The sequence below is a fragment of the Protopterus annectens genome, chromosome 1.part2 (assembly GCF_019279795.1).
Source record: "Protopterus annectens isolate FY-2018-M chromosome 1.part2, PAN1.0, whole genome shotgun sequence".
Classification (NCBI taxonomy): domain Eukaryota; kingdom Metazoa; phylum Chordata; order Ceratodontiformes; family Protopteridae; genus Protopterus; species Protopterus annectens.
The window spans coordinates 9,594,619-9,621,138 of NC_056727.1; positions in this window are offsets into that span (position 1 = coordinate 9,594,619).

The window sequence follows — 26,520 nt, forward strand, 5'->3', positions numbered from 1 at the left end:
CTTTGGAGGCCAGCAAGCTGTATGTGTAACTGTGGCAGTTGTGTCAGCTCTGTTGTTACAGCATAGTCAGGGTAAGAGTATGCATTACAGTCCAATCAAGGCATGTGCTTAAGGTACATCTGTTATGCAACAGTGCCGACAGCAGAGTAGTAGGTGACATATAGTTCGGCTATACGATTATGTGCAGTGTGTACCTACCTGCAGGCCTTTGACTTGCAAAACAAAACTGGGTAGCAAATAATTCAGTAGCAGTAACCTATGGGGATTAAAATTGCATGACTCAGTCATTGCTTGTTGTGCTCATGACAATGTAATTGAAGTACAACACACTAGATTTGAACCCAGGACTGTGTGTGGTAAAATGTTCTATATGAAGGGATTTAATAGACTAAGCTACTGAGTCAGTGCAGGAGCAGGCTTTCAAAGACAGTTGTTCTGCAGCAGGATCCCATTTGAACATATGTACTACGCCATTGATGCCTTAGCAGGTGTGCTTAAAGATGTTGCAGGTAAAAGGGAACATTCACCTGCTATCCTAGGCCTCATGTGCTGCCATTATTTTTTATTTGGCTGTCCACTGGTGTACTTTTGTATCAGAGTCCCAGGTACATTCCCATTTTCCACATTAGCTTTGATTTCAGTCTGTTAGTGTCAATCAGTATGCATTGCTAGAAACACCACTTGTAGGTAAGATCTATGTGGGCTAATGGGTTAGTGCAGTAGGATGTAGTTGATAGGGACCTGGGTCTGAAATGTGGCAGGGGTGACTATTTTGTACATTTGCCTAACACTGTGAGAAACACACAAGATCATTAAGGCACGTTAAAGCTCATTTAAGTGAGTTTGTGCAGTGCTGTGCATCACACCATACTGCGACGCTTCACTTAGCTCCAAGCAAACTCTTGCTAAAAAATTAAAAAGAATAGAAAAAGGAGGTGATAGGACAGTGCTGAAACAGGGGCAAGCAGGACAACAAACACAGTAAAAGGCAGGGAGGGATGTGCAGGAAGGGTGTAGGAAAGAAACATATCTTTCCATTTCTTGTACAGCAACAGCTGTGCAGTTTGACAGATTTTCTGTATGAATTTCGACTCTCAAACCCCACAGATATTGGTGAGGACAATATAAATGTATTGACAAGCCAATTGGACCAAATTACTTGTATCCAGTGGACAGGTGTGTGAAATGGAGAGCTATGTATGGGGCGATTTTTTTGTGGGACAGGTGTCGATTTATTTTTTTTATAAGGAGAGCGTGGAATGTTGGGGATGGGATACAGGTACATGTGGGGAAGTAAGTTGGGTAAGAGTAGATGCAATTGCAAACAGACAAGACAGACAATACAGCAGACAGGGGCGGTGTGTGACACTTGAGTGGGTAAACACCTCAGATGGGGAGAGTGTTGTGGAATCTGAAGTGCATGTGACTCCAGACTGCAGCAGCATGACTGACATCCCCATCCATGGTTAGTTAACACTGCTTCTTCACTGCCCCAAAGGTGGCCATGCTGGAGATTGGGTGCCAGGGCCAGCCAGCCTCACCAGGTTGTCTAGGCTACCCATAATCTGGTGCAGGTAATGTTCATAGCACCTATGAACAATCCTGCGCACCATGGCCGGTAGTTGATCCTGGGTGACTACCACTCCTCTGCCATTATTCCTGGGGGAACGGGCCCCGTTCCCTGAAGCAGTTCCGCCCAAAGGTGGTGCAGGGCCAGAGGAGGGGGCACCACCAACTTTGGTCCCAGATGTGCTAGGACTCTGTGCCTGGCTGGCTGAGGTAGGGTAGGTGGATCAGCAGGAACCAGCCTACCCTGACATTCTGTGGTTATGGAGGTGTAGCAATACATATGGCTTAGTTATGAACAAAACAATTGTTAGTAATAACTGAATGCCAGAACATTGGCAATAACCCCATTGCATTTCAATGCATATTACGTGAAACACAACAATAAATAACAGAACAGTCAGTATATTAACAGCATGCCAGTAACAGTTATGGCATAAGGCCAACAGAATAGGTAAGTCAACAAGATATGTTAATATGCAATCATTGTAATACATAACAATAATAAAACACATGTCCCAAAATAAAGTTTATAGATCAACATATGTTAATAGTAAACCATAATCAATGAATAATAATAATCAATATATAAAGATAAGGGGTGGGGAGAGTGAGAAATATAGTCCATTAATAACATTATAGGCTATATAGTTGACAACAGTACTGCTAGCTACTCTACAGATCTGTCATTTATTTATGTGTAAAAGAGCTCTATAGCTGCTGTAGGATATACATACAGCTCAAGCTATCCCCATGGAACAATATGGACCAAGCATTAACAACTGCAGGTACACATCTACACAGAATGCTTGCACATCAGGTGTACCTATATAACTACCAAGGTGTACTGTGGGCTGATGTAGTGTTACTTTGCTATTTATATAATCATGTTGATGATACATCTCTGACAGAGGGATTATGCAACAGTAATTACATTCCGTGACAGCGTTACACTTGATTGACATGTATGCGTACAGTACAGAGAATAAATAGCAATCATGACTTGGTTGGCAGGCATGGGGATAGAATCCAATAGCAGTGACTGCAGAGGACATATGCATCAAATGTAAACATTTACTGCAGCAACCTTTAACAGACCCTCCAGGCATGCAGCTATACCAAAGTTTACACATTTTATTTCTTTTATTTCATTTTATTATCATTATACTTATTTCCTTTATTTTATGCTGTATTTTCACATTCCTGGTAATGATTGTAACAGTCTGTGATGTCTAAACACACAATAATTTACTCATAATATGGGATACCTCCCCCAATTACCTGTAGTTCCTATGGAGGGAATATCTGTAAACATCACATGATGGATGGATACTGAAATATTTATATCTATATAGCACTGGATTCAAACCCTGGTCTGTATGTGGCAAAAATGTACTTCATACACAACATTTAGCAAACTGAGCTACTCAGTCATCTGGCACCAAAATATGACCTGGTAATTGTGTTACAGTTTTATACGTCACTGCAGTGACAGTTGAATACACATGCATGACATTCAAGCATGACAGAGTTACTAGGAAAACTAAACATTACTACATAGGATGTAGGTGTACACAATACATTGTTAGTGTGTTGAAATATCTGTGAAGTCAACAAACAATATCTGATTATCAGTTATTATTTGCAGTGTACAACTAGTATACTATTATACCTGACTGCAGCACCATACCTCACAGCCTGAATGCTTGTAGCTGACTTGCAGTGATGAAAACAATACACTCCTGATGTACATGATTTACCTTGGTGTTATTGTTATTGGTCCATGTATCATTGCAGACCAGTTGTCATAACTCATTTCTCACAAAACAATGCTGTGCCTACACTTATTGCACAACATACTTTATTAGATATACCTTCATGCAGGTACTGATATTATTTTGTGTTTTTATTGCAGAACAGCTCTAATAATTGATTTCTTGCAAAACAGCCCTACTTCCAAACTTCTTGCACAACAGACTTTATTAGATATACCTTCATGCAGATACTGATATTATGTCATGTTTTTATTGCAGAACAGTTGTAATAATTGATTTCTTGCAAAACAGCCCAGCTTCAACAGTTGATGCACAACAGACATTATTAGATATACCGTCAATCAGTTACTGATATCATTTCAAGTTTTCATTGCCAACAGTTGTCATTATGCAGGTGTTGCAATGCAGGTTGGGAGGGTGGCCTAATGGTTAAGGTGTTTGCCTTACAAACACATGGTGCAGACTTTGAGTCTCACAAGGAGTAATTGGTTAGGCTTAAAATGGCTCACAAGGGCAGTTAGCCTAGTACTAATCTATGAACCTATGAACCTGTAATTCCACAGTTATTGCACTACAAATGTTATTGCATATACTTTATTATGGTCAATGCTTTAGTCTTCCCTGCTTATGGCACTACAGTTGGCAGCATGCACTTCATGCAGTACAGGTCTCAATCCACATTCACTGCAATACAATCTGTACTCTCTCTCTCTCTCTATATATATATATATATATATATATATATATATATATATATATATAATATCACAGTTAATGCTTTACTCTTTCTTGCTTATTTGACTATTGATTGCAAAATACATCTGTACTCACCACATTCATGGCACATACTGGCCAAGCGCCCAGCTTGCACCATGATGTTAAGAGCCCTGTCCTCTGCAGCTGTTGGGAGAGAAACACACTATTATGCATGCCAGTTTAGCAAACATTCAAGATTAGATATTGGTGAAACACAGGTGATAGCACTTACATATATGTGGGGCATTCCCTGCCCAGAATTCTTGGACCCAGGTGTCCAAGAGAGTCCCCTTCTGTATTTTAAGCCATCATGGGGTGATGACACTGCTCACCTGTGTGGGGGATACCAGTTGCACTGATGAGGTCCCTTGCAAGCCAGTTCCAGGCCTCTGCCTTGCACTCTGAGCTCTGGTAACCTCCCTGCATCAGCCGGCTCTCATGGTTTTTGACAAGGAGTCTGACCATGATCCTAGACTCCTAAATGCCCCAATGCTGTGCCCTAAAGCACTTACCCTCTCCAACACCTGCCATTGTATCCTTCAGAGACAGAACTCCAGTGGATTATGTTGTATTTCTGCCTATTTGGCTTAATATAGCCTGTTTTCCCACCCTTACATGCCATTGAGCAATATTTAAAAATGCACTGCATTGCTCAGCACTGTGCAAACTAGTGTAGCTGAGCTAAGCAGTGTGAAAACTGGACTACACCAAATGCTTAGCAGTACTTAGCAGTGCACAAACCAGCCAAGCGGTGCCAAGCAGTGAATAAACATTATGAGCTGTTACTTTGTTTATGCAGTGTTTAGCAGGTCTTAGCAGGTCTTAGGAGAGCTTAGCTGAGCACAGCAGGCCAGTATTTTAAAATAATTTGCATAACTTCTATTTCAAACAAAAACACTAACTTGGTCTTCCATGTATTCAAACCCTACACCTTCTGCACATGGTGCCATAACTCTGCCCATTTAGCTATGTGGACCTGAGGAATTTTGCTATACCTTTACATATACCTCTGAGCTACCTTTAGGCAGTGCTGAGCACCACGGCACGCCATGCAAACCAGCTCAGCTACTCTTAAACTTGACTTTTACAGAACTAATTAAATATAGCTGGTTTCTATTTTTAGATGTCTGGCAGGTATCTTGGCACCACTTAACACTGCTGCACTCTGTGCTATGCCAGCATGCTTTTTTAAAAAAAAAGAAAACAAATTAAATTACATCACTATAATACAATTGGACAGTGCAGGGAATGTGTTATACATCTGCAGACACAGCACCACACTACCTACACTGATTCAATAACTGTGCTCCGTGGCTCTCCCTCAGCAAAGTGCCATGATTAATATGCATGGTGCGCTGCAGGGTAGAAACAGTATATATGGACACAGTAACATTCCATGTAGGCTGTACACTATGCCTACATGGATTTTATTAAATGTAAGGGACAGTCTTTCACATCTTTACAACCACCACATATTCATGCAACATTAATTTGTTTTTGTCTTTCTGGACCACATAGTGATATGTTTATAGAATAAATTGGCAACAAAGTTGACTTTTTTGTTACGTTTTAATTTTTTTTTTTTGTTGTTTTCGTAGAGCTTAGGTTGGTGAGAATTGGGATACATGCATGCTATAAGTTTTTGCTGCATATTTTCTAGCAATTGCCTATGAGATAATGCTTGCCTGTGTAAAGAGAGCCTAGTTTCATATATGTTTTAATAATTAGAAAATGATTGCCAAATTTAGAAGTGCTGGCATTAGTCTGACCTATAGTTTCAATCACAGTGTTGTTAGATAAGAGGATGTGAAATATAAGTTTGCATTCAGAATACTGTATATGGGTGAAAAACCTTAATTTAATTTTATTTAGGTTGTGGTAGGTGGGGTTAATTAGTCAGGATCCTGCACATGAGAGAGAGTACTGTCTAATTGTTTTGGGAAGCTTCTAGTAGCTGGGGCTAACCAGATATGTCTGTAATCATCTGTGTATTGTGTTATGGTAGCATATTTGGTAGCACCCTGATGTTTATTTCTGAAAATATTAAATAGGAGATGGTCGAGTATAGACTCTTGAGGGACTCCAACTCAGACTGATAGGAAGTGGAAAAACTCGTTTTGCCATTTTATAGCTTGCTGTCTGTTAGACAGATATCTGTGGAACCAAGAAAGAGATGGCTAGCTGAGGCCAAGGAAAGTGAGTTCTGTCAGAAGATTTTGGTGAGACACAGTGTCAAAGGCTTTAGATAGTCAAAGAATAGAGACAATACTAAATCAGCAGTGTTTCTATTTTTATTTATGGTGGTGTTGAAATTGAGGAGGGCAGTTGTAATAATATGATTGGGTTGAATGCCAAGTAGGATTTTTGTGAGAAGATTATTGTCAAAAATGTATTTGAGTAGTGGAGAGTGGACACATTTTTCCAGAATTTTTGACAGTTGATAGAATCACATTGAGTCTATAGTTAGAAAATCAAAGTCGCCACCTTTGTGTAATGAAAGTTATTTTTTGACATAGCAGATACATGCTTTCCTTTTATGGTTCAGCTAATAAAGAAGAACAAAGAGAAAGCTATAGCATCAGATGGAAGCTTTACGTATTCAAAAGGCAGGTTGTTGGTAGTCAAAGTTATTGGTCTAACACAATAACTCCAATGGAGTTCAAGAAGTTTACATTATAACTTTCAATGAGCGGAGCCTAAACCTTTTGACAGAATCAAATTATGTCCTCACATTTCAAACAAATGTTCGTATCTCTGGAACCATAGGGACTATGAAAGATGTATAATTGGCAAACTCTTCAGCACAAACTATTTTTATAGTGGTAGCATTCTTTAGGTTCTAGGTCTTAAACTGTATTTTATAAGTCACAGTAAATACAGTATTACATTTATAATATTTTGTAAAGAACTTATCTCAACACTTAAGTTACATACATAAACTAACATAAAAGGCACAGTAGCGATGCAGGCAGTAAACACAGCACTAACCAAAATGCAGGAAACCAAGCTGAAAAAAATGCTGCTTCATGAACTTTAAAATTCAGATTTATTGTGACACAAACAGAAGACGTGGTAAGCACTTTCACCTGGATAGGCTTCTTCAGACCAAAAGACCCCCCCCCCCTCTTGTACACCCTTATATAGCAAAAAAGGTGCCAAAAACAGATAAACCATTAAAGGCACAGTACAACTATCATGGTATACAACATAAATGAAGTGCTTACTCTAAAATACATTAACCATAGGAAATAAAAATAAAATAAAAACACCTATACCACTCATAAAACATGAATAGAGATGTATAAAAACAAAAAACTGCATAAATTCATACTAACTGCACGACACTAACAATAGATCCTCTCATAAAAATGCTCTCATAAAAGTGCTGTCATAATATATCGAAAAAGTACAGTCATAGATATCACTTCAATCTCCAGGACTTCAGGAAAGGTCTCAATGGTACTTTCTCATTCAGTCCAGGAAAAACATTTGCTCTAAGTCTAACAATCCATTTAGATTCAATACTCTCAGTTCTACCCCTCACATCCCCCTCCCCCTTAAAATTAGTGTGTGCAAGATCTAGTACTTTAAAACAAAAAAAGATGTGTGGAATCATTAGACAAGACATGTTTGGACATTAATTTGAGGGAACAAGCTGCTGCACCCTTTTGTTCTGAGACTGTAGTGGACCATGATGGTCCCTCCCAGGGTGTTCTGGCAGGCAGTAGAGACCATGGTTTCAGAGTGCCCTTATATTATACTAAAGATGTAGGTAAGTTGAAGGATGTGATTAGATCACACTGGGGTGAGTTAACACTGGACCCGAATGTGAGGGAAATTGTGGGTGCTGCCCCAGGTTTTGTCTATAAGAATAGATTGAATCTAAAGAAATTGCTGTGTTATCCTGTTATGGATGGTGGAGGTGACAGGGTTGCTGGTACTGTACCCTGTGGTAGTTGCAACTATTGTTGTTCCATAGATACTGATGTCCATTTCTATCACTCTGTCTATGGCACTAACCATGAAGTTCATGCAAACTGTGAATCTACACATTGTTTACTTGGCCTCCTGTGGAGCCTGTGCTGCATTTTATGTAGGTAAGATGGACAGGAGGCTGAGGGACAGAATAAGGGAGCATCTCTACCAGATCAGGATTCATTCCACTGTCAATGCTCTGTCCAAACATGTCTTGTCTAATGATTCCACACATCTTTTTCATTTTAAAGTACTAGATCTTACACACACTAGTTTTTTTTTTGGGGGGGGGTGAGGGGTAGAACTGAGAGTATTGAATCTAAATGGATTGTTAGACTTAGAGCAGATGTTTTTCCTGGACTGACTGAGAAAGTACCATTGAGACCTTTCCTGACATCCAGGAGACTGAAGTGATATGTATGACTGTGCTTTTTACATATATTATGAGAGCACTTTTATGAGAGCATTTTTATGAGAGGATTTATTGTTAGAGTTGTGCAATTAGTATGAATTTATGCAGTTTTTTTGTTTTTATACATCTCTATTCATGTTTTATGAGTGGTATAGGTGTTTTCATTTTAGTTTTATTTTCTATGGTTAATGTATTTTAGAGTAAGCACTTCATTTATGTTGTATACCATGATAGTTGTACTGTGCCTTTAATGGTTTATTTGTTTTTGGCGCCTTTTTTGCTATATAAGGGTGTACGGGGGGGGGGGGTTCTTTTGGTCTGAAGAAGCCTATCCAGGTGAAAGCGCTTACCATGTCTTCTGTTTGTATCACAATAAATCTGAATTTTAAAGTTCATGAAGCAGTGTTTTTTTCAGGTTTGTTTCCTGCATTTTGGTTAGTGCTGTGTCTACTGCCTGCATCGCTACTGTGCCTTTTATGTTAGTTTATGTGCCTGGACTGAGTTTGGCACATTTAGCGTTAGTCCTGTGGGGAATGATATTTCTTGGACTTAGGTTACATACATATTGTGAGCAACATTTTATTCATCTAGCTGAGAACTTTCATATGAGGTTAAGGATTTCTGTCTGTGTTACTTGATTGTTGAAATATTTAGAAAAATGTGAAAACTATATCTATATTAATCAATATCATAAAAATAACAGCTAATATCTATTTACCTGCACTAGACAGAGGTCAAATATTAATGCATTTGAGTTTGCCATTGTGTAAGCTTTACAATGAAATCTTTTAAAACATTGTACATAGAATGGTTTTGGAATTGTTAATGCAAATATGACCAAGCAATATTTGACGCTTAGGCAGGTCAGTAGGAGTTAACTGCAGATGCACCTGGAGGACTCACTCGGATGTAAAAGGCTAAGTAGATATTTTCTAATAGTGGTAGTTGGCATGGTTTGAAAATTGAAGAAGACTGACTTATTGTCCTGTGTAGCTGGGAAAAGGAAGGGGAAGAGTGGTTATCTTTAATAAGAGAAAGAATAGTGTTAATGAAGTTGGAGATGAATTGGGTTGGTGTATTGCTAATGGTATTATTAGCTAATGGAGCTGGAGTTGAATTGGGTTGCTATGTTGTCTGTGGTATTATTGGTTCATAAGTTCATATGTGTTTACTACGCTAATGACCACAAGTGCTTTTTTAAGCATAGCCATGCATCCCAAATCTTTGATAAGTCCTAGTACCCTTGATAAGAGGCTTGGGAGTTGGAGCATTTACAAGCATGGGCCTGGGAGATGAACTATTTACAGGCTGTCTGCGTCCATTACAGACATAGATTCCAAGCCAAGGATGAATGTCCTGTTCCTCATCCAATTGTCGAAGTTACATTTGAATTGGGTTAGGGAGGTACTCTACTTCACATGGATGGGAATCCTGTTCCAGAGATGGGGTAGTCTCTGGGATGCATACCTGTCTCTCTAGCAGGTCCTATTTATATCACAGACAAGGTTTAAGTATTTAGAATGGGTAATTCTGGTGCTTTATTTTGTGGATATGCAGGAGTTGATAAAGATGGAGTTGGAATTGAGTTGCTATGTTGTCTGTGGTATTATTAGTTGATGAAGATGAAGTTGAATTAGGCTGTTATGTTGTCTATGTTATTATTAGTTGATGAAGATGGATTTGAATTAACTTGCTATGTTGTTTGTGGTATTATTAGTTGATGAAGATGAATTTGAATTAGGTTGCTATGTTGTCTGTGGTATTTTAATAGCTGATGGAGTTGGAGTAATAGACTAACCAAGTCTGAGTAATTTTTTATGGATGACCAAAACAGTTAGGGATTTTTGTGGTGCTTGTGCTTGATGTTTATTTGACACAGTTGGCATAATGACTAAGGACTATGCACAGTCTAGAAGATTTGATTCTAACCTCTGACCAAAGTTTGCAATTTCTCTCTGTGTTGCTGCAGGGTTTCTCCTTTGAAAAAGCATGTTGAGTGTTTCTACCTCAAACTCACCCAAGAATGACATTGTGGAGAGCAGCACAGACTCTAGATGGTGCCTGTTGAGCAAAGAGTTATATAGATCAACTGCTCTGGACATCAACTATGAGGCACAGCATCCTCTAGATAGTAGAACATTAATCATATATTGCATGCTGTGTCATGGCTAGCCAGTTGATGGTGTGAAAAAAATTACTCTAGGTGATTTGGTCATGTTGACTAATGTCACCAAATATGGGCATGGATATTTGCCAGTGATAAGTGAGTTGAGGATCTGACTTATACCAGGGACCCATGTTAATAGCAGGAGGGGTTTATGTGCCCCTTGAGAGGGGTCTATGTTCCACTTTTGGCCAGTGTGTGCCCTCCATAGGGTACAGCTATCCTGCTGTCCAATTGCCCAGCTTGGGTTACCTGAGATAGGTCTATTACGTGAAAACTGGAGGCAAAACCAATCAACCTATCAAACATGAGCTTAGGATTGCTACATTCAGTATAGGTTCACTGACAGGATGTGGCTTGGAAGTGCATGACATGATGGTAAGGAGGAGGTTAAACCTCCCCCAGTGCCTTTCCTTATTAGGAGGAAGACTACCTGAGTTGCATATTGGCTAATCTTGCAAGTGATCCTACTACTGTCTCTCTTTCAGAACTGTGTGTTGGTCAAAATCAAGCCTTTTTCCAGATAGAAGTCTAGAATGGCCTCTTCCTTTTTATTCCTGTTGCCCCATCCTTTTGTATCCAAGCAGTTCTCATCCAGTTCTGCCCGTTCTGATCTGTGCATTCAAGTCACCCATTATCAACACCAATTCATGATGTCCCGCTTTATCTAGTATGTCTTGCAACTGCTGCCTGAATGCACTCTTTACCTCATTATCACAAGCATGGCTTGGGGCATAGGATGAGATAATGACTACTGCCCTATCATTAGGTTGTAGTCTGATTGCCATGACTTTGTCACTAATTCTGATGACATCCCTCACTGCCTTTAGAAGCCTCTCCCTAACTATGATTCCCTCATCATTTCTAGTTTCTCCACCACCTGACTAGTAGACATTAGACCCCAAGCCAAGTGGCTGTGCTTCACTGCCCTTCCATCTTTTCTCCAGGATACATAGGATGCCCAGCTTTCTCCTTACCATCATGTCATCCACTTTCAAAGTCCATCCTGTCAATAAACCTACATTGAGTGTAACAATTCTTAGTTCATGTTTGGCAGGTTGATTGGTTTTATGTCCAGTTTTCACTCAACAGAGCTATCTCTGGTAATTCAAACTGAGCAACTGGACACCAGCTGGCCAGTAGCTTATTGACCCAGTGCTACTGGGCTTTATGGAGGAAATGCATGGCCAATAGGTGCACATACACCACTCCAACCACTAGCATGGGTCCCTGACATAGGTCAGAGCAGGCCAGGTCCTCAACTCACTAATCACTGGCAAATCTCCATGCCCATTTGGCAACATTAGTCAACATGCTCAAATCACTTAGGCCATATATAACACCATAGATTGTCTAGCCCTGCCACAGTACACAACCTGTGGTCCATTTCCCCCTATATTGAGGATACAGCATACAACAGTAGATGTCCAAAGAGGTTGGTCTATACAATTCTTCCTCTCTATGCACCATGTAAAGTCTGTGCTGATACTCACATCTCCATTCTTTGGTAAGTTTGAAATGGAAGCACTCATCTTGTTTTTTTTTTTGGGAAATGAGAAGAACCCCATAGAGACACAGGATACAGGAAGCACATGAAAACTCAGAACAGGCATTGGCCAGAGGTCAGGATGAAATCTTGTATCTTGTGCAAGGGAGGTGAAGACCTTAACCATTATGTGAACTGGTCAGTAATGCCATTTATTACAGTTTCATTGTTTTTGTTGTTCAGATGTCCAGAAAAATGCATGTTGATGCAAAACATTTTGTTCTGTTAACTTTTTAAGAAAATTAGCATAGTCTATCTCTTATCTATTTATGATTCATTTAATTTGCCTCATATTTCTGTCCTAGTCTGTTCCTTGCTAACTTCTTTTTTCTGGGAAATCCCTGAGGATTACTGTCAGCTAATAAAGTTAGTCATTAAAGTTTCATAGTTTTTATTGTTCAAAGAATGCATATCCATGAAACATCTATTTCTCTGTTAACATTTTAAGTGATTTGGAGTAGTCTGGTACTTATGTTAACACACTGCTTCTAGTAGTCATAGCTGCAGGGTATAAAGCCTTTAACCTCAATGTGCTTACTTTCTGACTTCACCAGACAGTGCTCCCAGGCCATCATTGAAAACAGACAATTTGCCCATTGGCTTTTTAGCTGGTTAACAAATACATAAAATAATATTTAAAATTTGTACTTTTTTCTCCCTTATTATTTCTGGCTTCATCCAACATTTTTGGTCTGTTCTGTGTAAAATTTGTGGTGTCTGGCAAATTGTTGCACATTGCAGGGACTAAATTTTTATTTACTTATTTTACATTTATTTATTGGGAAAGTCTGACTTGGAACAGCCAAATTTCAGTGGAAGCCTGGGAAGAAACTCTCCAGATGCACGTATTTGTAATGTAATAATGTAATGTTAATAATGAAAGGCATGTGAATTTCAGATTTTGTATCCTTCAGAAAATATTGATACTACTATGCTTGTTATTTTATCAACGTTCTAAGTGTATAGGAGAGCTATTTAAAATCTGTTCTTTATTTTGTGTCCTTGTTTATGATTCTTCAACTAAGACATTGGTCTAGATACAATAAACTCAGTGTAGGCTCCATGCAGAGCCTACGTGGTGTGCTTTTGCATACGAGATACTGGTCATCATGTGGCATCGTGCCATGCATATTTATGATGCGCGGCACACGTAAGCAGGGTTTTGCGGCTCACACTAGTGTTGCTGTTGGTGAAACCTGTAGTCTGTATGGGGATTGCACCTCACAACCTTTTAGTGTTAGAAATCTGGGAAAAGACTAAACTATTTGGGGGACAAAGGGCCAAAATAGGGACAGATTTACTACACTGTTCTGATGACAATAGAAAGTAGGTAGAATAACAAGATTTGTGTTAGCATGCATTTTCTGAAGGATATGAAGTAAAAAACTGAAATATATGTCATTATGTACTGATGTCAATCTTCAGAGATTTTCCAGAAAACCACACCTTTTACAAGGAACAGCCCAAAAATATGATACAAACATCTGGATATTCTGCAAAATTCTGGACAGTCTCCATTTTTTTGTTTCTTTGAGGCCAATGTTTGCTCAATGCACCTCTTAGCACAAACAGGTTTGGCTCTGCTCACCTGGTTTGTGCAAAGAGCAGCAGCACACAAACTGGAAAAATAGACTACCCAGGTCGCAGACAGGACCTAGACAGCCACAAACATAATCTGGATGCATTCAATTAATATTACTGGCCATCACGCAAACACAGTAAGCGGCATTGTGCTGTGATTGACTGCAAGAATTTTACAATAGCTACTAAGATAGGGTATATCATGTCACTAATCCAGTGGCAGCAGGTGTTAAGTGTAGGTGTGGAGTGCAGATGGTCTGAGGTTTTTGTACAGAATGTGCAAATTTTGTTTTACTGTTGTGAGATTGCAGATTATAACAATGAAGTTCAACATATGCAACTGTTTTCTCAACCTTCTTGTGGCAATAGCTGTAATTGTAGGAGAACTTTAGACATGGTCCATTTGACTAGCACATTTACACAAGTACCTGTATACCAAATTGTCCTGAAATTGCTATGCTTATCACTGCTGTACATTGTTTAATATTGTGCAAATACGGTGCACAGCAGTGCGCAACCTCACCTACCATGTTTTTGTGATTGTAAGTAATGCGCAACAGTTTCAAATATTACAAAAGCAAAATGTGTACACTTTTAGTAAGTGCTAGACATGCAATTGGTGGGAAAACATCAGGATATAAAATACATTTGGTGGAAAATGCTCATTCTACATTCAGCTTGAAGTATATCAGAAATGTCTGGTTTGCTGATGAGGGAGTGTGCTTCGGCACAGAGGCAGGGTGTCCAGGATTCCAAAGTTTTTGTTGGACTCCTAGTTAAGAAACATGGGTCCCAGTTGCTGCAGCAGGACTATTCAGGCTCAGAATACAAGTCTGAAGCCTGCAATAGTATTGCCAGGGCTTTGACCAGTGTTACAGGTATCCCCCACACTGGTGAGCAATGCAGACATCACTTTGATGACCTCTAGAGGAGGAAGCAGGTTACCCTTAAACACTGGATCAGGGAATTTAGTACAGGGGCCACCCCACAGATGTGTAGGTATCAATTTCAGTGAGTAATTGTAAAAATTTAAAGCTGAATATAGACAAGACTGGTATTCATAATGGTATTCTGTTCTGTTCTGTTTTTCCACAGCTGCTATGTAGTGAGCCTCGAATGTCAGGTCCCATGCCGCACATTTGTTAAGGATGAGAGAAGCATGTTGTATGTACGCATCAGAACAGTACTGTTCTAAATAGTATTTTAATAATAAGAACTTTTAAAGTAGTTTAGTAGCAGTAAAAGTTAAGGATAGCTTAGTTGCCATTTAATACAGTTGTATCAAATTGAGCAAGCATATCTGAACTGAAAAAGAAAGCATGCATGCCTTAGTCTGTAGCACAAAGCAGCAGTGCCATATTCTCAAATAACAGTGAGCATGCATCTCTAAAATGTAAAAGGAAAGCATGCATAAAATAGTCTATAGGACAAAATAACAATACAGTATTAGAGAGTAGTCGTCAATTGTGGGTTCAAAAACTTCACTTCCCAAATATACAACACTGATAAGTTTTCATCATTATTGCAATGTAACTTCATACCTCTATACCAGTGCCACAAATGGCCTTCTGTAAACCGTAATCAGTAAAACTGGAACACTCATATATGCAATATATGCACACATCAAGGATTGGTGGTTGCAATTTGTACTATAGTGTGCCTCTGTTATGAACTGGGTAGTCTTAGAAATAAGGAAGAAATTGGTTAGGAGTTTGTAGTGTTAAAAGTAAGATAAAAATAAAAAGACCTGCCGTACACTTTGCTGCAAAATACACCAACTGTATTAGAGCCAGAATACGTCAAATAAACAGAAAAGTTGGTGTCAGCTCCCGTTGACTCACCAGTTCAAAGACAAAAAGCGTAAACAAGCCAAATTACCTTTTCAGTACTGAGTCCCGGTCTATTCAGACCAAAAAAGATACAATATACACTCCTGTTGACTTGTAACGAAATAAGAGACAAAATGCCAGAAACAAACCAGAGTTCCGCTGTCGGTAGTTAGTCCCGGTCTATTCAGACCATAATCAGCGGAAAAATTAACTGGATAAAGAACAAACCAAGATGTTGCTGTCAATAGTTAGTCCCGGTCTGTTCAGACCAAAATCCAGCAAGAAAACAACTTGGTTACCATACGATACAAAAGTGGAAACGACTCTGCAGTCAAGTGATACGCAAATTCAAGCTACACCAAAAATGATGAATAAAAAATTAATTTATTGGATCCACAAATAACAACGATGGTAAGCGCAAGAACAAGTGCTTTTTCAAACCAATACTTTTCATTTAACCAGCATACCCTTTATATACTTAATTCATTATTGCTTAATAGGCAAGAGAAGTTAGTCACTTAAAGAGACATACTACTCTACATCAATACATACATAAGTGTATTTAACTATATCAAATACCATAAAAAAAAAAAAAAAAAAAAAAAAAAAAAAATCATATTATTCAATTGAATTGAATTAATTTTATGATTAATGTTACATAATTTTAAATCATATTAATTTGAGATATATGCATCATATATTGTATTTAGGCATTATTTATATAAGTGTATATATTTTTATTTATTTATTTATTTATTTATTTATTTTATTATTATTTTTTTTTATAGTATTTGATATAGTTAAATACACTTATGTATGTATTGATGTAGAGTAGTATGTCTCTTTAAGTGACTAACTTCTCTTGCCTATTAAGCAATAATGAATTAAGTATATAAAGGGTATGCTGGTTAAATGAAAAGTATTGGTTTGAAAAAGCACTTGTTGCGAAAGCGCTTACCATCGTTGTTATTTGTGGATCCAATAAATTAATTTTTTATTCATCATTTTTGGTGTAGCTTGAATTTGCGTATCACTTGACTGCAGAGTCGTTTCCACTTTTGTATCATATGGTAACCAAGTTGTTTTCTTGCTGGATTTTGGTCTGAACAGACCGGGACTAACTATTGACAGCAACATCTTGGTTTGTTCTTTATCCAGTTAATTTTTCCGCTGATTATGGTCTGAATAGACCGGGACTAACTACCGACAGCAGAACTCTGGTTTGTTTCTGGCATTTTGTCTCTTATTTCGTTACAAGTCAACAGGAGTGTATATTCATTCTTTTTTGGTCTGAATAGACCGGGACTCAGTACTGAAAAGGTAATTTGGCTTGTTTACGCTTTTTGTCTTTGAACTGGTGAGTCAACGGGAGCTGACACCAACTTTTCTGTTTATTTTAAGTGTTAAAAGTAAACATAACAGAATAGAGTCAAATAATTCTATCACTGCTTTGTATGCCAAAGGTGAAGTTAGTAATGTCCTCCTTTTATCTCTCTCACCATAACTTTTACTTCATTTTTTTCTAATTTTTTATTTCTTATTTTTTTCCCACAGCACAGTGGGGTAGGCCTGTCCCACAGGATCCACCTACCCCCACTCCACCAGCTACAGCACAACTGCCCACCACATCTGGTGGGCAAATTGGTAGCAACCCCTCTGCTGCCTCTTCACTACCCAGCCCCTTAGGTAGTTCCGCCACGGAGGATAGGCCTCTGGCTTGCTCCAGTGGTGGAGGTGGTGAGTTTATCACCCAACAGGAAATGCCAGGGATTTTGCATAGGATTGTGCACCACATTGTGGGTGTGCACCTATGCCAGACTGAGCACCTGCTCTCCATCTTCATTCAGAGTACATGTAGGAGGTGCAGACGTCAGACACTGCAGCCAGCAGAGCAGTGAGGTGACAGTAATGACAGTCCACTGGGTGAGAGCTAGATTATCACTGTCAACCAGCTTGATGTGAATGGGACCTGGATTTTCCACCCACTCTCCAACCATGGTGTTCACCCACCTCTTGTGTATTTCACCTTCCCTGTCTCTTGTCTTGTTTGTCTTTTCTGTCTGCAATTTCTTCCTCACCTGCCCAAGTTACCTCACCCAGACATTCCTATATCCTTTCCCAACATTCCTCTCTCTATCAAAAAAAAAAGAGAATGGGTACCTGTCTGACAAAAATAAATAAATAAATAAATAAACAAAAACAAAAAACAAAAAACAAACAAAAAAATCATCCCATACGTAGATCTCCATTTCACAAACATCAGTTAAGTCTGACATTTGTTATTCAGTCTTTAAAATACACCTGCTTCTGAACTATCTCTGTAGCACCATCTGTTAATGCATTGATCCCTTCATTTTGTGTTGATGTAGTACTGGGTTTCAATCCAGGTGCATGTAACAATTTCAACTACTTTTACATGTAAATCCATATACTGAAGTGTGATAGTTGGTATTTAGTTGCTAAAACATGGCTAGATAGTACTGGTTTGCAATACAACTGTATATAACACTTATGAATGCTTTTTACTGCAGCCACACATTAGTGCAGGATGCACACCATCGTGCAATTATGCTTTAAAGAAAAGAAATGGGAAAGATAGGAATGTGATGAAATGGGGAACAAGTGGGTGAAGAACAAAGTAAAAGGGGGGCAGGAATTTGCAGGAGTGATTTAGATAAGAACCGTAGCTATCCATTTCTTCAAGAATAAAACATGATTATATATGCAAAATATTAGCTGAGTTTGGACTGTCAACTCCAGAAAGAAGGGTGACCACAGCACAATCATGTTGTATAGCCAATTGGACTGAATCAAGTATGACATGAAGACACATGTGTGAAATGGAGAGCTATGTATGGGACCATTTTTTTTCAGGACAGGCACCCATTCTTTTTTTTTGAGAGAAACAGAGAGAGAGAGGAATGAGGAATGTTGGGGGAAGGGATGAAGGAATGTCTGGGTGAGTTAAGTTGGGCAGGTGAGGAAGCAATTGCAGACAGACAAACAAGATGAGACAGGGACGGTGAAGGGCACAAGAGGTGGGTAAATCCCATGGTTGGGGTGAGGGTGGGGACATTGTGAATCCATGGACGTCAAGCTGGGTGGCAGTGAGAATCTAGACATCACCCACTGGAATGTCATCACTGTCACCTCACTGTGCCAATGGCTGCAGTGTCTGACATCTGTGTTTGCTTGTGTTATTCAGTACAGGGATGGAGAGCAACGTCTCCATCTAGCATAGGTGTGCACCAACTGGGTGGTACACAACCATATTCTCCAACCCTGGCAGTTCATTACAGGTGATAAACTCACCACCTCTGCTACTGGTCCCAGAAGGAACCACTGGTCTATCCTGTGGGACAGAGCTACCTAAGGGCTCAGGTAGTGCAAGGATCCTGTGGGACACACCTATCCATCGTGCTGTAGGAAAAAACAAAAAAATTAAAGTTTAAAAATAAATGACTAAATAACTAAATAAATAAATAAAAGAGAAAATGCTTGTGGGGAGAGAAAAAATAAGAGAGACCATTAGTAACTTCATATCTGATGTACAAAGCATTGATACAATTATTTGACTCTATTCTTTTACCTTTGTTATTAAGACTACCAACTCCTAACAAATGCCTTTTTTACTGTTAAGACTACCCGGCTCCTAACAGATGCACAATATACTACAATAATCCTTGATGAGTGCATATATTGCACATATGCATGTTCCAATTATACTGATTACAGTTTACAGCTACAGTTACAGCAACTTCTTTAGAGCTCTGACGTTATATTGCAATATTGATGAAACTTAACAGTATTGAATATTTGGGAAGAGTGTTTTTTGAACCCGCAATCTCTGACTACTCTCTAATAGTGAACTGTTGTTTTAACCTCCAGACTAATGCATGCATACTTTCCTGTTACAATTGACAGATAATGCTCAGATTGGTACAACTGCATAATAAATCAATAAAGGTGTCTTTAGTTTTAATGCTAAAATAACAGTAAAGTTCAGATGCATACATACCACATGCTTCTCACATCCATGGCAATCTAGCAGCATAGGTACACATTCAGTTTTTGGTTTGTGATGGCTGTGGAAAAAAAACAGAATAGATCAGAATTCCATTATGAAAATCAATCCTGACAATATCCAGCTTTTAACTCTTACAAGTAGTCTCAGTAACTAATACTTACACATCTGTGGAGTATCCCCAGTCCTACAGTCCTTGATCCAGTGGTTGAGGGTATCCCTCTTCCACTTTTTGAGGTCTCTGTTGTGATTCCTACATTGTTCACCAGTGCAGGGATACTGGTAACACTGGTCAGCACTCTGACAAGACTATTCCATGCCTCTGCTTTGTAATCCAGGCCACAGTATTCCCACTGCAAAAGCCTGGGCCCATGTTCATTTACTAGGAGTCCAACCGATATTTTGGACTCTTGGCAACCTCATCTTTGAGCATGGAATCTCATAACCTCTCCAAAAACACCTGCCATGCCTACCACAGACCAAGACCAATGTAGAATGATGTTGTCTTGCCAATTGCAGGTATCTTGCTTACTGACAGTGTGCAATTTTTGGTTTTGCAACAATTGAAAGAGTTGCGCATCACTTGCCATCAGTCAAACATGGTGCACGAGGGTGCACACTGCTGGAAAACGTGTTTGTGTGATGGCCAATAGTACTAATTGAATGCATCCAGTGTATGTTTGTGGCTGTCTGGGTCCTGTCTGCTACCTGTGTGGTCCATTCTTCCAGTTTGTGCATTACCACTCTATGCGCAAATGAGATGAGCATAGCCAAAGCCATTTGCGCTACATGGTGCATCGCACAAACAGTGGACCCCAAAAGAAAAAAAAATGGAGAAATAGTTGAGATGAGGAAAACCAATCTATGACATGCACAGTAGAAAATGTTAGCACATGAGATATGACTACATAGGTTTGGACCCCCAACTGTCACTCCAATGCACCATCAGAAAACAGGATGAAGGACTTATCCATTTCTCACACAACCATGTGCAACTGAATGTACACTGATATCAAGGCATAACCTGTTATTTGTAAATGTATTATATTCAATATATTTGGATATAGTGTACTTAGTGATCATATAACCTGTTATGATTATTCCTTGCAAATATAAAACTCTGTCTTACTTTTCTGTGTTTCTTGGTCATTCATTAGTTATCTGACCAGACCTTAGAGACATGCAATGTGTAAGCCACTCTATATCATTTACCTTAAAATGTGGGAAGATATTAACTGGGAATACTATGATATGTAGTTGCCATCAAATGAAGGGCAGGTCGTATGCACAAACAAGCATAAACTGCTGTTTTGTGGGGGGGGGGGGTAAAGGTGAGTTCCTGTTGTGGCACATGCAATGGTACACTGTTCTTTCGAGGGGGGGACACAGGCTGAGGTACTGCTATGGCACAAACAAGGATACGTTGCTCCTTGTTACTCTCCTTGTTTTGCATCCTGCTTGTTTGATATTGTGAGGGTTGACAATTTGGAAACTGCAATGTGTCTCATTACTGTCGAACATCTCCTATGATGCTAAACTGAGGACATGTAGTGATTATCAATACTTTGGGGAGGTATCAATGTCTGAATATTTGAGGCCTGAGACCTACTATGTGCTAATGTACACAAACAAGTCAAATAACTCACTGCTGTCATATGTTATGTTAATTTGTGTACAAATCTCCCGCCTTTTACTTACTTACTGTACCAAATGATGCAATACAAGGATATGCTATAATATTATTGTACAATACAGTACATGTGTAGGACTTACCTTGTAAATTCAGCAGTTGCCACAGTGTTATTCCAGGGCTGACTGTGATGTAAGCAGTACACAATCAATACATGGGGAAGTAAAGACTTTGGCTCTGAGTTGAGGCTGGCAGAGGTCACAGAGTTGCTGTAATGTGCCCCTGTCCATCCTGTAGCACTCTACAATGTCCCTGTGGTGTATGTTGTGATAAGTGAGACGTGGCCTGAAAACTCTTCTCTGTCTTGGCGGAGGCCTAGTGTCAGCAGCAGCAGCATTGCCTGCAGCCTGTAGCACATACAAATGGAATTAAGCAGCAGCAGATCATAACACTCTGTCTGTGTAGACTTTCTGTGTCTGTATTCCACTTCTTTTAAATTTCAGAGGAAAAAGCAGAATGGAATCTGCATGGTTGCTTTATATGTGTTGAATAGCTCCAACAGATTGGTTGATTAGCATGCAATTCAGCTGCTTATGTTGTAATTAGCATCTCTGAAATGCAGGCTAAGACAGATGAAGTCCATTAATAATCTATTCCATTATATAAAGGCAAATGTGTAGCTAGCCAAATTGATCTTGAGGACACTTGCTACATGCTATTTCACAAAAGCAAAATATTTCAAAAGATATCTTTACAGAGGAGTATTGAACTCCAGGAGATATGCTCCTATTTTGTTACCTACATAATGCATATGCTGGACTATATTAATGAATAATGTGAAGCAAGCCTTTTACGCTGTTATCTGTATACATTAATTAGAAGTGTACTGATGGCATGACCATTTTTGTCAAACCATTTCAGCAGTACAAATGATTGACAATACACATGAAAATAGAAAGTTGCATGATGCGTATGTACAAATGTTTCAGGGAAATGTCCTTTGAAAGCACATTTAGCATTTTTAACATGTTTTATTAGCAAAATGCTTCATGTGCGTGCTCCTTTGTGGGTGGGGCGAGTAAAGCAAATTTAAATGTACTGTTATGTTGCAAACTAGAATGGACTGGACTTTTGGGGAAAGCATAGTTGGGTTACTCGTATGACACATAACAAGGACATGTTGCTGTTGCTGCTCTCCTTATTTAGCATCCTGCCTGTTATTAGTATTTCACATCTGTAGACTGTTTTATGTTTTTCCACTGGGTACTACTGACTGCCTACCTTTACTGTTTTATCTGCTAACAGTTACTTTTTAGTTATAAGATACTTATGTGTATTATCATTCTGTTGTCTTTTAGGACACAAAATGTCATTTATGCATAGACCCCTCACTGAAGCCAAGAATAATATTATTGTTGACATGCTCCATCAACATGGGGTATTTATTCTGGGAAGGGGTCATCCCAATATGCCAGAAAGGCTAAGAGTATTGCAGCAGATTGTTGCCAACATAAGTTGTATGATCGGCCACAGCTTGACATAAGAGCAGGTGCACCATAGGGCCACTGACATGATTACCTCTGCATGGAGGCATGCCGCTGCTGTTGCCCAAGATCAGAGGGTAATCAGGGATGGGCCTGCTACAGTACCACCTCTCACCTCCAGTGAAGATTTCCTGGTAAATATCCACCAAGAGGACAACTCAGTGCACAGTGGACTACAACATGTCATTGATGTCGACGCCACTCCTTCTCAGTCCCAGGAAGAGCTTCCAGGTAGGCATTGTTATATGAACAGTTGAATACTGTTGTATAGTAAAACAATTGAAATAAAAGTTAGTTCTGTGTCACATGTCTTATTTTTTGGGGAGACTGAAGGTTGGTACAGTGAAATGCTCAGTTTGGAGATGCCAGTCACGTTCTTGTTGACTGTACACTTAATGCAGATATAGAGAAGTACAAGTAGTATCCCCTGTCTTACTGTTAAATGTGATGATGTTGCCCTTAGCTCTCACTTAACTTATTTCAGGACTGTCAGGAATCCAGTGATGTATGCCTCCTGCAGATGGTAAGCCAAATTAATTTACTTCAGTACTGCAGATCAATTTAAAGAAATATCATAATGTATCATTTTAGGCCTGTGGTGTGTATTGCTGTATGGTCTGTAATATTGGCAGCAATGTTAATTGTTTAGCATATATTGCACCATAGTACTGCAGGTTCATAGTTCATAGGTTCATAGTTTAGTACTAGGCTAACCGCCCTTGTGGGCCATTTTAAGCCTAGCCAATTACCCCAAGTGAGAATCAAACCCTGCACCTTGTGTTTGTAAGGTAAACACCTTAACCATTGTGCCAACCACCCCCCATTACCATGACTGGTATTAATGTATGTCTTTGTTTCTCCTTTCTTTTTTATCACTGGTGATCATGACAATGGGGGTGTGGGCCCTGTGCCACCTGATGTCAGTGTCTCATCAGACACTGATGATGTTGATGATGGTGGTGGCAAAACTGAGACACATTCATAGGGTGAGAAGGTTGAATATGGCACAGATGTTGACATCCAGCCACACCCTTCATTTCCCCAGACACAGCCAGTAGGCTTATGCCATCTCAGTCTACTGAGCCCACAGATAATGGACAGGTGGAGACGAAGCACATTGAGTAGGGAAGTGTGGTTACTACAGCTTCAGTGCCTATTGAGTCTGGCCATAGCCAAAGTGTTGTTGAGGTGCCATGCAGGAGGGTTGACAGGGGTGCTCAGAGGGTGCTTGCTGTCCATCTTCCACCGGGTGCAGATGTCTCTTCCCATGTCACTCAACATATGTTTAGAGCCATAATGGAGGCACAGGCATGTTCAGAAAGGTGGAGTAGACAAATGGTTAGGGTTGTAGATGTGGCACAGGCTGACATATATGACTGCCTCCACCATGTCACTGATTCACTGGATCAGATGAATGGCACATTGGAATGAGGCATGTCTGTAATGGACCGAGGGGTGTGTATCATGGAGTCAGTAGTGTCTGTGATGGAATGACTACTATGAGGGGAACAGTATCCTTGTGGACATAGGTCACCCACATCTGCTGATAGCCAATGTGGCTGTGCCCAATCACAGTCCCATTGTGGCAGTACTTCTGCTGGTCCATCAGTGAGTGTGCTGTCAACACCCAGACATGGCAGGCCATGGGATTGAGATTCTGGGTGTTCCTGTGAAGGGATTGCATCCAGCAGACATTGGTCATGTTCAGGTAGCAGTACTGCATCTGACCTTGGGCACGGAGGTGCCAGTGCAACTCCTGAAAGAGCCAGTTCTCATAGTCAGGGGTGACAACAATAAATTGCTACCTCTACTATGCATGGCTCACACCTGTCCAACATACCAAGATGTAGATCTAGCACAAAACTTGCTGTGTTCATGCAGACTCTGACACACCACTTTCACATGGAAGACCCCTACAGACATATGCACACAACAGTTACATGATTCAGCCTGCCTGCTTCCCCTTCTTACTCACACACACTCACCGACATTTGGTGTCAGCCTAGGCCTCTTGCCCCAACACACAACACCCTGTGGAAGTGATGATAATTGTGCCATATCCCTGTTTTCTCTCTCTTTTGGATTCAGGGATACAAAAGCTTTGTGTCTGATGCACAGGCATAGTTACATTAGTACCTAGTGTATTTCCATTTGTGTTGTTGAACTGATAATTGTACCTGTCAGTTATATTTGCCTTGCCAAATTATACAGTGTATAGCATCATCATGTTAGTACTTTCTAGAGTATTCTCTTGTAAGGGTGATGAAGTCAGGAACTGCACTGTGTCTCATTACTTTCTAACTTTTCTCTTTAATGATTTCCAGTACATACGTATGTGCACATCATAAGACATGCCATCCCATTCAGATCTCAGGATTATATTGCAGCACAGTAGTCAAACTCATCAGAACAGTAATACAGTATAATGCTCTCTTTTGCAAGAAACTCACTGGACACAAGCAGTATGTGGGTGGATTAAAGGACATGTCACTGTCATCTGTCTGGTATCACATTAAATTGTGACTGTTATTCTAAGCCTCTTAGGTTTTGTTTAAGCACTTGGGCTTCAGGCCAGCTGTTTTACATTAAGAAGATTTGTAGTCTATACTTTTGTGGGAGGAGATGGTAGCCTCTGTCCTTCTGAGCTGAGAATTGCTGGTTGAGGACTTATTGTGCCTGTTGTTCTAAGTGTCTTTGTTATGGTTTAAGCACTTGGACTCCAAACCAGTTATTTTAAATTAGGAAGGTTTGTAGTCTAGACTCTTGTGGCGAGGAGGATAGCCTACATCATTCTAAGCTGAGAATTGCTAGTTGAAATCTTATTGTGTCTGTTTTTTGAAAGTGTCTTAGTTCTGGTTTAAGCACTGGGGTTCAGACCAGTTATTTCACACTAGGAAGGTTTGTGGTCTACACTCTTGTGGGAGTATTCTAATGAACTGTTGCTTTATTTAAATTTTTTTGTGACCACGATTTCTGCACTTTGAATTTGTAGTACTTCTGCATTTTATACCATGTTTGGTATCATCTGAGCACGAAAACCAGGAATTTTACATGAAAAAGGCCCCCCTGCACCCTAGTGGCAGAAGTGTGCAGCCAAGGACCCATCCCGGAGATTGCTGGAATAAAGCTCAGTATTGGCCTATCCCTTTGCTTACTTTTTGAAAAAAGATTTCTCTTGCATTTCAGCATTGTGTTTGGGCAGGTTTGCACTCAGTTTACCGGAGCTGCTCAGAGATTGCACTGCTGCCCTGTGAGCAACTCAATTGTGCATTGTAAAGCATTTATGTAGTTTTTTTACCCCCAGCCATACACAGAATAGCTGCTTTTTGTTAGTCTTACAGCAAAACCTGTCCATCTAGCCCAATTCCCATTAGTTACTACAGTATATACCTGCCATAATGGATGGACAGTTTCCCACCATTTCTTCAGCCAGCCTGATTGACATGAGCATCCTGAGGCAATATATCAATTGCCTCATGTATACTGACAACCAGTTACTTCTAAAACAAACAAATACAATATGTGAGAGCTGTATCTATACTACAAATTTGGAATCAATTCTTTCACATAACAATAAACCAGATATTGGACAGGCTGTCAGCACACACACTTCACCTCTTGCACATAACAAGCTCACAACACATAAACCCATTTACATGGAGGTACTCCCTAGAAGCCTATCTAAAAATGAGAAAGCTCCCAAGCACAAATCTACTGC